We start from the raw sequence: 14,884 nt of genomic DNA, 5'->3' as shown, positions 1-14,884 counted from the left end.
GAAACATTATGAAGTGACTTCCCCCCCCCCCCCCCCCCCCCCAAAAAAAAAAAAAACAGCAAGCTGATACTTTTCGGTTCAATGGAGATGTGACTGCAACCATATCTTCTGATTGGGCATACAAGGTGATATGCACAGTCTTCTGCCCCTAATTATAGGGAGAGGTGATAAGTCAAAGATCTACAACACAGGTACAATTGAGGGGCCGAGTGAAAGAGAGAGCTATCCCACACATATGGGGGAAAATGTGTTTTTGGGACACTTAGCTCTCCATGTCATCAGTTAATAAATGTCAGAATACATAGTTGGTTGTATATCCCAGCTGCTATACATATCCATTTGCACTCACTTTGAGTTGATGTGAGTCTCAGTCCCAGATGGACTTATCTCACATCTAAGGGCCTGGATTGTAAACTGTATTTACACCGATGGACCGACATCTTGAGCTATGGTATTTATTATCAATTCTTTAACATTAAAATGTACACAATATGTCACAACTTCTTGATTTCAACATTATTTTAGAGCCTTAATGTAATTTCCGTAATTAATCATATCAGTGAAAGCTAGAATATGCACATGTTAGTTTGTGTGTATAAACTGGAAGTAAATGCTTTAGTTGGTGTTTGGAAGATAAAAAAATATCTAGTAATAAATGCAAAGACAGGAAGTCTTACTCACAAGCAGGATACTGGTTATGTGTGTAAGATTTATGTAGCTAGTTCTAGTGTTGATTGGTGCTGTTGTGCTTCATTAGAAAACTGAATGGGTATAATACTCAGAACTAATTTTTATCAGGATTGATTTTACAGACAGAGTGTACTCATGATCACAAATGTGACTATAGTGGTCCTTCAGTAAGGGAACAAACGTATTCTTTTTTAGCGTAAGGTGAAACTACAAAGTAATGAATATGAGACAGTCTCCGTGAAATATTTTGTATTTTCAGCATTTCAAAAAAGAAACTTTCCACAAATACCAGGTTGTGTGAAAATGATAGACAGGATGATGATCTCGGTAATGAATAATGAGGAAATTTCACATCACCTTACTTTTATCAGAAACGTAAGCATGCACACATAACAAAAGTGTCTTGGAATCTAAATGGGATCGTGTAAAAAGTTCCCATTGCACATTGGTCATTATTCTTGAAGTGACATTACTAACAGAGTGTATACAAAAATACAATGAATTCTGTAACTGAGACGTATCATCTATGGGAAATGGAATGCGAAGACAGGCATAAAGACTGCATTACTGTATACAGCCCACACTCTTTAGTACAGATTTCAAGTAAATTATTTTTGTCCAAAACCTGCAAAGGATGCAATGAGTGGGCTGCTTCAAAAAATGAAGGTTGAAGCTAATGCAGCTCACACCTTACTGAAACAGTAGTAACTGGGTACAAAAAGTAATGAATATTGTTACAGCTTGGTAACGTATGAGTTACAGCAAACATTAGCCAAAATTACTGGCTGAAGCAGTCTATGATGCCCAACACTTTTTTGCATACAATCTTGGCATTCATGTATGAGAAACAGTCATTGTGTATATTTGTATCTGCCCACAGAGTACAGACCCATATGGTCTTCTGCCATGGTGTGGTGTTTGCAGCAGAAAATGTGTTTCATAAATGGAATCTGGCTTTATTTCCAGATTCATGTTCAGGGCAGAACTAAAATAACTGTTTTCATCCTGTACTAAGAGCTTGTTGGCTTGGGTATGAATGATGACATGGGGCAATATTTCTTCATATTAGGGCACACCTGCCTTTCTAATGAGCAGTAATGTGTGTTTGGTGCTGCTGTGGTAGTGTACGGGAAAGTGTCATCACTGAATGACAGCAGGAGGATACAGAATGACTTGGATAGAATTTCTATTTGGTGTCATCAATGGCAGCTTGTTCTAATTGTGAAAAAATGCAAGTTAATGCAGATAAGTAGGAAAAACCATCTTGTAATGTTTGAACGCAGTATTTGTGGTGTTTGTTTAAAACAGTCACACCTATTAAATATCTAGACGTAACACTGCAATTACATAAATTGGAATGAGTATGCACCATCAGCTGTAGTGAAAGTGAATGGTTGATGTTGGATTATTGGGTAAATTCCATGAAAGAGTAGTGCATTTATTAAGGAGACCATATACGGAACACTTGTGCGACCTGTTCTTCAGTACTGCTCGAGTGCTTGGTATCTCCACCAGGTCAGACTGAGGTAAAACATCCTGGCAGATTTCATTAACATGTGTGCATTACAGAAATGCTCCAGAATCTCAAATGAGAATCCCTGGAGGGAAGAATTTACTTTTATGAAACAATTTTGACAGAATTTAGAGAACCAGCATTTGTGACATACTGCAGGAGAATCCTATTGCCAATGAAATACATCTCACCTAAGGATGGAAGCATAGAGTCAGTCATTTTTGTCTAGATCCATTTGAGTGTGGAGCAAGAAAAGGAAAGACTAACAGTGGTAAAAGGTACGCTCTGCCATGTACCTTATGGTTGCCAGTAGAGTATATATGTATGTGGACGTAGAAAACTTCTTAAACAGTTTAATGACTTATTTTTGAAATTATCCATTTATAACACTACTATGTTGTTTGTTGTTGTAGCTGTTGTTGTGGTCTTCAGTCCTGAGACTGGTTTGATGCAGCTCTCCATGCTACTCTATCCTGTGCAAGCTTCTTCATCTCCCAGTACTTACTGCAACCTACATCCTTCTGAAACTGCTTAGTGTATTCATCTCTTGGTATACCTCTACAATTTTTGACCTCCACGCTGCCCTCCAATGCTAAATTTGTGATGCCTTGATGCCTCAGAACGTATTCTGCCAACTGACCCCTTCTTCTAGTCAAGATGTGCCACAAATTCCTCTTCTCACCAATTCTATCCAGTACCTCCTCATTAGTTATGTGATCTACCCATCTAATCTTCAGCATTCTTCTGTAGCACCACATTTCAAAAGCTGCTATTCTATTCTTGTCCAAACTATTTATCATCCATGTTCCACTCTCCTATACAGGTCTACACTCCATACAAATACTTTCAGAAAAGACTCCCTGACACTGTGGGGCAGCGGGTGGAAAATTTGTTCTATTGTTGCTGTTCTCAACACAGGCTCTCTAACTACAATGTTGGCAACCAGAAAGTTATTAGCAAAAATGTGATGCCTGTAATTAAAGTTCACTGTGCCCACTCTGATGGAGAAATAAAGTTATTGATCATTGAAGTTCATTATGCTGAGGATTTAGGATGATGTCTGGGATTCACAGAAAATGCAGTTTACTATAACAATTTTCACTATATTCTGAAAACGATAAAGTGTAAAATTTCAGACAAATGTTTACCCAAGCAATGCTACTATCAGCTATTGTACTATCAGAGCTGTTCAGAGTCCATTGCGCAGGTCCTATTATTCTTAGATAACGACACTGTTCAATAATCGTTATCGATGTAAATGTTCAAAGTGAATGGTCGCCAAAATTTGATGTTAATACTCATCAAATGCCATGCTAGTAATGGTACAGGGTCTGTCCTTCGGTGACACGATGAAAATATGACATACACAAACTGAGAATAAATCACTGAAGTCGTTCTGCAGTTAACACTTTACCACAATACAAACTCATTGTTATGTGCATACCGAGTTACATAATACGGCATCCAAGGCTGTTCCTTGCAATTGCACAGACATGATGCGGCTTCTGCGACGGAGTGCGCGCTGATACGAATCTAGAAGAGAACTTGGGCCTGACTCTAGCTCGCAGCGCTCTTATTTATACAGCCGCGGTGCAGACTGCCGAAGGTGCAGCTGAAAACATTTGCCTTCCTGACTAGCCGCTGGGGCTAGCAGAACACCACTTCAAGTTACTAAATAATTAATTGCTTCATTCGCTGAAGTCCAATGACGCTCTCAATTTAATTGTGCTATCAGCACACAGGTAAGTATCTGTAATAAAATTCTGATGTGGCTAGGTTAAACACTTTTGGCGAGAGAATTATTTTAGTTGCACTGCATGCAATAGATAAGCTCTGAACTTGCCCTTTGGAGAGACGCTACAACTGTAGTTTTATAGCTACCTTTTGGAAACTTCTCACATCTTTGTTGTTATAACGTATCTGCATTCTACCTAAATCTAAACATCCTAGCTTTATTTAATCACTTACTTAATCTATCTTGCTTCCGTACTTTTAGGACACAAAAACAGAAAATCATGAATTTCAACCAAAATATTACTCTGAGATCCCGCATGCTGTTTCCATTAAATTACAGTGAAAAAGGAATCAGAATATAAATTTTGAAGTTTGTAGCTCCTTCTTGTTGCGCCGATGATTTTTACGTAAAACATCCAAATTTCGAAAACTGTTAAAGTTACTAAACTGAAACTTAACACATTATTATTTTAGCATCACTCCTGACATGCTATTAACTTTTCAGATCACTTACTTTACTTTTAAAGTATTGTGCAACATTCGTGACGTCATAGCCAGTTAGAGCGGACTAGGCTGGCACACAATGGAAAGCATATGAATTCTAAATGGCATGAGTAGGCTGCTTCCCTACAACACTTAAAGCTATACTTTATGTTAACAAATTTCTCTTCTTCAGAAGTGCTTTCATTGACATAGCCAGTCTACATTTTATATCCTCTCTACTTTGACCATCATCAGTTATTTTGCTCCCCAAATGGCAAAACTTATTTACTACTTTAAGTGTCTCATTTCCTAATCTAATACCATCAGTATCACCTGATTTAGTTCAAATACATTCCATTATCTTGTTTTGTTTTTGTTGATATTCATCTTATATCCTCCTTTCAAGACACTGTCCATTCCGTTCAACTGCTCTTCCAGGTCCTTTGCTGTCTCTGACAGTATTACAATGTCATCGGCAAAGTTTTTATTCCTGATTCATGGATTTTAATTCTCACTCCAAATTTCCTTTACTGCTTGCTCAATACACAGGTTGAATAACATTGGGAGCAGACTACAACCCTGTCTCACTCCTTTCTCATCCACTGCTTCCCTTTCATGCCCCTCAATTCTTATAACTGCCATCTGGTTGCCATACAAGTTGTAAATAGCCTTTCACCCCCTGTGTTTTAACTCTGCCACCTTCAGTATTTGAAAGAGAGTATTCCAGTCAACATTGTCAAAAGCGTTTTTTAAGTCTACAAATGCTAGAAACGTAGGTTTGCCTTTCCTTACTCTTTCTTCTAAGATAAGTCGTAGGGTAAGTATTGCCTCATGTGTTCCAATATTTCTGTGGAATCCAAACTGATCTTCCCCGAGGTCGGCTTCTACCAGTTTTTCCATTTGTCTGCAAAGTATTCGCATTAGTATTTTGCGGCTGTGACTTATTAAACTGATAGTTCGGTAATTTTCACATCTGTCAACACCTGCTTTCTATGGGATTGGAATTATTATGTTCTTCTTGAAGTCTGAGAGTATTTCACCTGTCTCATACATCTTGCTCACTAGATGGTAGAGTTTTGTTAGGGCTGGCTCTCCCAAGGCTGTCAGTTGATCTAATGGAATGTTGTCTACTCCTGGGGCCTTGTTTCGACTTAGGTCTCTCAGTGCTCTGTCAAACTCTTCACGCAGTATCATATCTCCTATTTCATCTCCATCTACATTCTCTTCCATTTCCATAATATTGTCCTCAAGAACATCGCCTTGTATAGACCTTTTATATACTTCTTCCACCTTTCTGCTTTCCCTTCTTTGCTTAGAACTGGGTTTCCATCTGAGCTCTTGATATTCATACAAGTGGTTCTCTTTTCTCCCAAGGTGTCTAAATTTTCCTGTAGGCAGTATCTATCTTACCCCTAGAGACATGCACCTCTACATCCTTACATTTGTCCTCTAGCCATTCCTGCTTAGCCATTTTGCACTTCCTGTTGATCTCATTTTTGAGACGTTTGTATTCCTTTTTGCCTGCTTCATTTACTGCATTTTTATATTTTCTCCTTTCATCAATTAAATTCAATATCTCTTCTGATACCCAAGGATTTCTATTAGCCCTCATCTTTTTACCTACTTGATCCTTTGCTGCCTTCACACTTTTCATCTCTCCAAGCTACCCATTCTTCTTCTATTTGTATTTCTTTCTCCCATTCTTGTCAATTGTTCCCTAATGCTCTCCCTGAAACTCTCTACAACCTCTGGTGCTTTCAGTTTATCCAGGTCCAATCTCCTCAAATTCCCACCTTTTTGCAGTTTCTTCAGTTTTAATCTACAGTTCATAACCAATAGATTGTGATCAGAGTCCACATCTGCCTCTGGAAATGTCTTACAATTTAAAACCTGGTTCCTAAATCTCTATCTTACCATTATATAATCTATCTGATACCTTTTAGTATCTCCAGGCTTCTTCCATGTATACAACTTTCTTTCATGATTCTTGAACGAAGTGTTAGTTACGATTAAGTTATGCTCTGTGCAAAATTCTACCAGGCAGCTTCCTCTTTCATTCCTACCTCCCATTACATATTCACCTACTACGTTCCCTTCTCTCCCTTTTCCTACTATCGAGTTCCAGTCACCCATGACTATTAAATTTTTGTCTCTCTTCACTATCTGAATAATTTCTTTCATCTCATCACACATGTCATCAATATCTTTGTCATCTGCGGAGCTAGTTGGCATATAAACTTGTACTACTGTGGTAGGTGTGGGCTTCGTATCTATCTTGTCCACAATAATGCGTTCACTATGCTGTTTGTAGTAGCTTACCCACACTCCTGTTTTTTAATTCATTTTTAGACCTACTCCTCCACTACCACAATTTGATTTTGTATTTATAACCCTGTATTCACCAGACCAGAAGTCTTGTTCCTCCTGCCACCGAACTTCACTAATTCCCACTATATCTAACTTTAACCTATCCATTTCCCTTTTTAAATTTCCTAACCTACCTGCCCGATTAAGGGATCTGACATTCCATGCTCCAATCCGTAGAACACCAGTTTTCTTTCTCCTGGTAACGACGTCCTCTTGAGTAGTCCCTGCCCGGAGATCCGAATGCGGGACTATTTTACCTCCGGAATATTTTACCCAAGAGGACACCATCATCATTTAACCATACAGTAAAGCTGCATGCCCTCGGGAAATATTACGTCTGTAGTTTCCCCTTGCTTTCAACCGTTCGCAGTACCTGCACAGCAAGGCCGTTTTGGTTAGTGTTACAAGGCCAGGTCAGTCAATCATCCAGACTGTTGCCCCTGCAACTACTGAAAAAGCTATTGCCCCTCTTCAGGAACCACATGTTTGTCTGGCCTCTCAACAGATACCCCTCTATTGTGGTTACACCTAAATATGGTACGGCTATCTATATCGCTGAGGCACGCAATGGCAAGGTCCATAGTTCATGGGGGGATTTATCTCTTATGTTTATAAATTGACAAAAAGCATTATTTACAATGCACTGTATTAATGCATATTAATTACAGTTTATCATAACAAAATTAGGAAAAAAAGTATTTTTAATAAAACAAAGTATCCCAACCTGTCATGAATTAGCAGAATTATACACTTATGTCTTCGAAATAGACTGTATTATGTTCAGTCCACAGTAATACCCAAGTGCTATATTAAATTTCATGTGTGTTTTCCTGTTTAATATGTTTCATCTCACATTTTTGTAAGTGTAAGCTCATTCACTCTATAGCACAGTAGTTGCTCATTTGTTTTGTTTTGCTTTGAAGGCAACCGTCCATTTGTAAGCCAGTCAGTCAGGCTCCAGCTCTCAGCTGATATACATCTACAGAGCAACAAATTAACTATTTATCTGCAGCACTGTTCCCAGAGTTTGATCGAGGTCCTCTTGTTTGGAGCCAAGTAAAGGGTCTAAGCCAAAGGCTTCGTCAACTCTGTGACATTCTTGGCTGCAGATTTCTAGACCTGCATTATCGTGAGGGGATTTGTAGGACTCCTCTTGGTAGGTCAGGGGTGCACTACACAAAGGAAGCAGTTAATCGAGTACTTGTGGAGTGCAGTAAATTTAGATGCTGTGATGAGCACTTGCCAGTCAATGCGAAGCAAGGAAAGTCAGACAGTGTTCAGAATAAAGACACTTCGACTGAAAATTTTATTAGTAAACTGTCAAAGTACTCATAATAAAGTTCCACAATTTACTACCCTCCAAGAAAGTTCTATCGCCCAAAATATTTTTGGGACTGAGGGCTGGCTGAAACTCATGGAGAGCTCCGAGATATTGAGCGAGTCATGGAACATATATTGGAAAGACAGATTAGAGGCCACAGGAGTGGGAGTATTCATTGTGGTTGACAAATACACTCCCTTATTGAGGTTGAAGTTGAGTGTGACAGTTCTAGAGTCATTCAAAGAAAGTCTAAAGTCAGTAAGCATGTAAATATCCATATCATGAACCACTACATGGAGGGGACTTTAATCTACTGAGTACAGACTGTGTTGTCTATGCAAAATACTTTTGTACATGTTTTCTGAAAACTGTCTTGAGCAGCTAGCTCAGCAGCCCACACACAATAGAAATATATTGTAGCTACAAATAGACTGGACCTTATGGAGAATGTCAGTATAGAAATGGGGATTAGCGATCATGATACCATTATAGCAACTATGTTTATGAAAGTTAATAAATCAGTAAAGATGGCTAGGACAGTGTTTCTGCTGGATAGAGCAGATAAGCACTTGTAAGTATCTCACTTAGAAATAAATTGACGTCAGTTAGCTCCAGTGCAGAGGAATTATGGACAAAGTTTTAAGCAGATTATAAATCATGGTCTGGACAGTTATGTGCCTAGTAAGTGGATAAAGGACGCAAAAGATCCACCACAGTTTAATGATGAAATTTGGAAGATGCTGAGGAAGCTGAAGTAGTTGTCTTCTCGGTTCAAAAAACAATGCAAAATGATGACAAGTGAAGGTTAATAGAGATTTGTGCATCTGTGAAAACATATGTGTATGAAGCATACAGCAGCTATCACCGTCACACCTTAGCAAAAGATCTGGTAGAGCACCCTAGAAAATTCTGGTCCTATATAAAATTGCTAAGGAGACCTAAGGATCCATTCAGTCCCTTGTTGACCAGTCTTGTGTGGCAGTTGGAGACAGCAAAACAAAAGCCAAAGTTTTAAATTTCACGTTCAAGAAATCATTCACACAGGGGAATTGTGCAAACACAGCATCATTTGACCATCGGACAAACTCCCGTATGGAAGACATAGTAATAATCATCCCTTGTGTAGAGAAACAACTGAAAGATTTGAAAGCAAATAAATCTCCATGTCTGGATGGAATCTCAATTCAGTTTTACAAACAATAATGTACAGCATTGGCCCTTTACCTAGCTTTCATTTAAAGTGAATCTCTTGCCCAGCACAAAATCCCAAGTGACGGGAACAAACTGCAGGTGTCTCCAGTTTATAGAAAGGGTAAAAGAACTGACCTGCAAAATTACAGACCAATATCCCTAACTTCAATTTGCTGCAGAATCTTTGAATGTATTCTCAGTTCAATTATGATAAACTTTCTTGAGACTGAGAAGCTTATATCCATAAATCAGCATGGTTATAGAAAGCATCGCTCGTGCGAAACTCAGCTTGCCCCTTTCTCACATTATATATTGTGAACTATGGATGAAGGCAACAAGCAGATTCCATATTTCTAGATTTCTGGGAAGCATTTGACACGGTGCCCCATTGCAGGCTGTTAACGGAGGTGTGAGCTTATGAAATAAGCTCACAGATATGTGACTGGCTCGAAGACGTTTTAAGTAATAGAACCCAGTATTTTGTCCTTGACATCGAGTGTTCATCAGAGACAAGGGTAGCCTGGAGTGCCCCAGGGAAGTGTGATACAAGGGTTGGGTTGGGTTGGGTTGTTTGGGGGAAGAGACCAAACAGCGAGGTCATCAGTCTCATCGGATTATGGAAGGAAGTCGACCGTGCCCTTCAAAGGAACCATCCCGGCATTTTCTGGGGCGATTTAGGGAAATCATGGAAAACCTAAATCAGGATGGCCGGACACGGGATTGAACCGTCGTCCTCCCGAATACGAGTCCAGTGTACTAACCACTGCGCCACCTCGGTCGGTGTGTGATAAGACCACTGTTGTTCTTTATATATAATCAGCAGCAATATAGTATCCCAAATTATATAAAACAGTCTGACAATGCTTAATTAGTTTTTTGACTTCATGCCTGTTGACAGAATGTTTGTTAGGTAGCACTTCATTGTCTTGCAAGTTATGCTGCATCAGAAACAGCAAAGTTGTGCATTTCAACTTAATGATAAGGTGAGGGGTCTCACGAATTCTGTCAAGGACTGCATATTTTACTTTCTCCAGTTTTAAGTTTTTTTGTGATTCCACTTCATAAATTTGTGGCGACGATGAAATCGACACCAACATCGATATGCATCCATCTTTGGACTCTAAGCATTATCTTTGGCTCTTCCGCCATGTTCAGTTCTTTGTGATCATTTTATGTGTTAAGGTTAATAAATGAACTATTGCGAAATGTGTGTGATTATTGGTGCAACCAACCCGGTATTCCTCCTCACTGGTGACCCCGAGTTGTAACGTCTTCCGTTTTCGCCGTTTTACTGTGTCCGCGACCTCCACGTCGGTTATTTTTGCGTGTATTACATCAACACAGCATTCGAACAATGACTTCAGCCCAGCGCCTAACGCTGGATTTTGTGATCGACATGCATCGTGTTGCGGGCGATATACACCCGCCAGGACTGCAACATGATGCCTCTCACTCGATGATTCCGCCGGACGTTTTCAAGCCTGCAACAATAAGTGAAGTTAGGAGTGCGCATGACTCCGGCTATCAAATGCCTTTGTTCCCACCACATGTGCCCTCCCTCATCGACTGTGCAGTTACCTCTTACGGATCTCTGTGCAGTGCGGGACCAATGCCGATTTCTGCAAATGCTTCGTCGGACAACCTACTACCGCCAGGACAACGATTTGCCATGCCGCAATCTGTGCAGTACCACGCGGATACCTGCCACGGGGCCAGAACTGCTTCGTTCACAGGTCTACCTCCTCAGTATCCAACCACGCTCACACCTGCCTCGGTTCAGCATTAGCACATACCTTCCTACTGCGATACCTCGGCCTGCAACACGAACAATAACTTGTTATCTGTGCCTGACCTCCACCTCCATCCCACTGCTAGACCTCAGTGTTTTGTGATAAGGTGAACCTTATCCGCACATCGTTTTGAGTGGAGTGACTATGAACAGTGAACATTCACACATTCCGTTGCACATTCGACATCATTTCCCACACTGTGCTTCTGGACAGCCCTCACCTCCGCAGCCTCCCTGCAACACAGGTGGCCCCAGTTCTGATCATACGTCGAGCTTTCCACAGACTAACACGCATTCTCAAACTTTGAACTTTTTCTCACCTGTCGCCCCCGTGCTGGCTCCAGTTGAACTTCCGCTACCGTTCTCGGCACATCTCGGTGCCTCATCCACATCGGTCTTCCGCGACGCGTCAATCCGAACACACCCGCGTGTTGAACTTACGCAATCGGAATAGACACATTACGGTGTCCACCCGCATCGGCCTTACGTGTTGCGACGGATCACGCTCAACCACAACGTATCACCTTCACGCTGCCACCCGCACAGCCGTTGTCGCCACATCCCCTGAAGGCACACTCTCCTGGAATATTACAGCAACAACAGCTCGATTCAGGCAGTGCCCCGACGAACTCAACTCAACCTGTTGTTCTGAACATTCTACAACGCTTACCGACGCTGCCGCCGTTTAATCCCGACAGAGCAACAACCTGGTTCAAAATTGTGGACGAAGTGTTCGACCATTACAAACTCGACGAGTCAACCAGCTTTCTGTGCCTCATCACCCACCTGCACGACCAGGAGGACTTGATTACTGACCTGGTCTACACCCCGGACTCATCTACCCAGTACACTCTAGCCAAAAAGACAGTTCTACGTCGGCTTGCACTCTCAACTGAGGCAGCAATACGGAAAGTGCTCCACGTCGAGCAACCAGGCAACGATAAACCTTCCCAGCTCTGGAGATGGCTACGTGCCCTGGTCAGCGCCGATCTATTCTCTGACACAGCTCTCCTCGCCATCTGGTCAGATAAACTACCTCCTCACATCCGCTTTGCTCAGGCTCAAAGGTCTCCCGAACCTGTCGAGCATAGAATGACAATTGCTGACAAGCCACACTGTACATCACTGCTCTATTCCGCCAGCCACTGCCTGCCTGACAAGTCTCAGGTTCAGGCTCATCGCCCTGCGTTTGGACGCGGCCGGGGCCATAATGTGCCGACCGTTCCGCTTGCTCCGGGAAGCAGTAAACAAACAACTGGGACGTCACCGGCCCCGCCCACGGTCACGCCCCCTCTTGCAACCGAACCTGCTGTGGCCACCGAACCTTGGCCACTGCCACTGGCAATGGACCCTCTGCAGGAAATGCAACCACACTACCCGTACTGTTACTTCCATACACGGTTTGGTGAGGCGGCACGGAACTGCAGACCACCCTGCTGCTTCCCAAACGCCAATCGCAGGTAAGTCCGAGTGCCGCCTCCTGCGCACAACATGAGATTCACCCCCCAGTGCTCCATTCTGTCCGGGAATGACTGGATAATTGCGGACGGCTTTACATTAAAGACAATTCGACGGGATACCTTTTCCTAGTGGACAAAGGCGCCGGTGTTTCGCTGCTGCCTACGTCCTTAGCATCGTCGAATATCCACCCTCATCATACTTCACTGCAAGCCGTGATTTGAACTACAATGCTCGGGTTCAACTTTCCATGTTGTCTCACTCTCCGGAAACTGCAAACTCGAGTGGACTGTTTTAGTGTGCGAAATTGACGGACCTATACTATGCATTGACTTCTTGCGACACCACAAACCTTCACCGGACCTAGTGCAAAACACCGCATTTCACCATCCGTCCAAGACTCACTTCCCCTGTGCTCCGTCGAGCAACCCACCCGTGACACATCAGTCCGGGCTCATCTCATCCGTACATGCTCGTCTATGTTGACGACGTTACAAGAAACCATGCAAAAGTGCCTTTCGAGCTTGAACACGTCGCTCGCCTACGCAAGGAAAGCTTTGAGCTCTCCCTCCGGCTCCACAAAACACAGCTCCATCTCTCCGATGCAGCAAAGGAATTACAGACACTACAGCAAGGACAAAGCAAGGTCAGTAAGTGCACCAAATCTGCTTGCAATCCCAGCAATCGAGCCTCTATGCGTTTACCTCCTGCTACCCCTCGTAACTGTGCTATTAAGACTGCCATAACATGTACTGACAGTTCCGCAGGGCCACACACTCCTAACACGGCAGCGTTTGGCACTCAGGCGGACACGAGTGCGCATGCGCGACGAGCGTCACGTGTTCACTAACTGACAGCTCCTACCCCGCCCCTTGCGACAGCACCTCAAACTATGCAACTTCGGCTCCTGTGCACTGCCATGCGACCGCCACTGACAACACAAACAGTGCACTCACGCCAAATGTTTTGCCCACGTCCGTGCTGCCACAGGCCATGCCCTCGGACAATGGAGTCACTAACGGCTCACAAGCTCTACCAAGCTCACCTGACCACAGTGCCACTGCTTCGGGCCGGCGGCCATCTTGTTGCGTTGTCTCCTGGGACACTTTGCCGCCTCGGCTCCCATCGGATCCGGCGAGTGGCTCCGAACACCACGACCACGCCCTGCCTGCCCCGCCCGCCACACACTATAAAGAAACCGCCTCCTGTGCTGCCGGCAACATTTCCGTCGTCACCAATGGCACGTTTCACAAGCTTTGCCTCACGCCAGGTCCCCTGATCTCCAGTAAACCACATCGACTTTGTCCCGAGCGCCTCTCTGACCTTAAATATAAGATTTCTGAACTACTAAGCTCATTGAACCCTCTGCCGGTAGCTGGTCTACGCCCATACATATGACACCCAAGAATGACGGGTCCTGGCGCATGTGTGGAGACTACCATCGACTAAACGCACAAACAATTATGGACACCTACCCCATACCCAACATTGCCGACTTTACCAGTTCCCTCGCAGGTGCAACCACGTTCTCTGTCATTGATTGCAAACAGGCCTCCCACCAGATCCCCATGGCACCTGAAGACATCGAGCAGACAGCAATCACCACCCCAATCAGTTTATTTCAGTATCGATTCATGCCCTTCGGTCTGAAAAACGCAATCCAGACCTGGCAACGCTTCATCAATGAAGTGCTATTCGACCTAGAATTCTGCTTTCCATATCTTGATGACATGCTTGTGTTCAGCTCCTCCATCAAGGACAACATTCAACATGTGCAAACTGTTATGAACACTCTGGCAGCAGCAGGCATCGAGACCAACTAGGACAAATTGCAGCTACATCAACCCACTGTCACTTTCCTTGGTTTTTGGGTCTCTGCCGACAGCATTTCACTGCCCCCTGAGAAAGTACAAACAATACTAAACCTACCCAGACCTTCGTCATTCAAAGAGCTCCAGCACGTTCTGGGGACGGTTAATTATTATCGCCGACATCTACCTCGGGCTGCGGAGATTCAGGCTCCACTGATGGACATCTTGGCAGGCACTAACACTTCTGGATCTCGGCCTGTTCCATGGAACTTTCACTGCCCTCAAAAATCTTCTTCCCGAGGCCTGCACCATCGCTCATCCTCATCCCAATGCACAGCTTTTCATCACCACAGACACGAACGATACTGCCATTGGCGCTGTCCTTAGACAGACAATCGACGGCCCAACTTCGCCTCTGCAGTTCTTCTCGCACAACCTCACCAATGCACAACGGAAATATTCCGCATTTGACAGGGAGTTGCTCGCGGTCTACGAAGCGATTAAGCATTTTAAGACTGACATTGAGG

General features: G+C 43.1%; 1 protein-coding gene across 1 annotated transcript in view; it reads right to left on the bottom strand.

The window, feature by feature from the left end:
- LOC124789906 (ras-related protein Rab-34-like) overlaps positions 1-14,884 on the bottom strand; it is a 102,060-nt gene that overhangs the window by 1,030 nt on the left and 86,146 nt on the right. The gene's annotated exons all lie outside the window — the stretch shown is intronic.

Source organism: Schistocerca piceifrons, chromosome 3 (assembly GCF_021461385.2).
Source record: "Schistocerca piceifrons isolate TAMUIC-IGC-003096 chromosome 3, iqSchPice1.1, whole genome shotgun sequence".
NCBI lineage: Eukaryota > Metazoa > Arthropoda > Insecta > Orthoptera > Acrididae > Schistocerca > Schistocerca piceifrons.
Note: the sequence above shows the minus strand (reverse complement) of the source record. Positions and strands in the feature narration are given on the sequence as shown.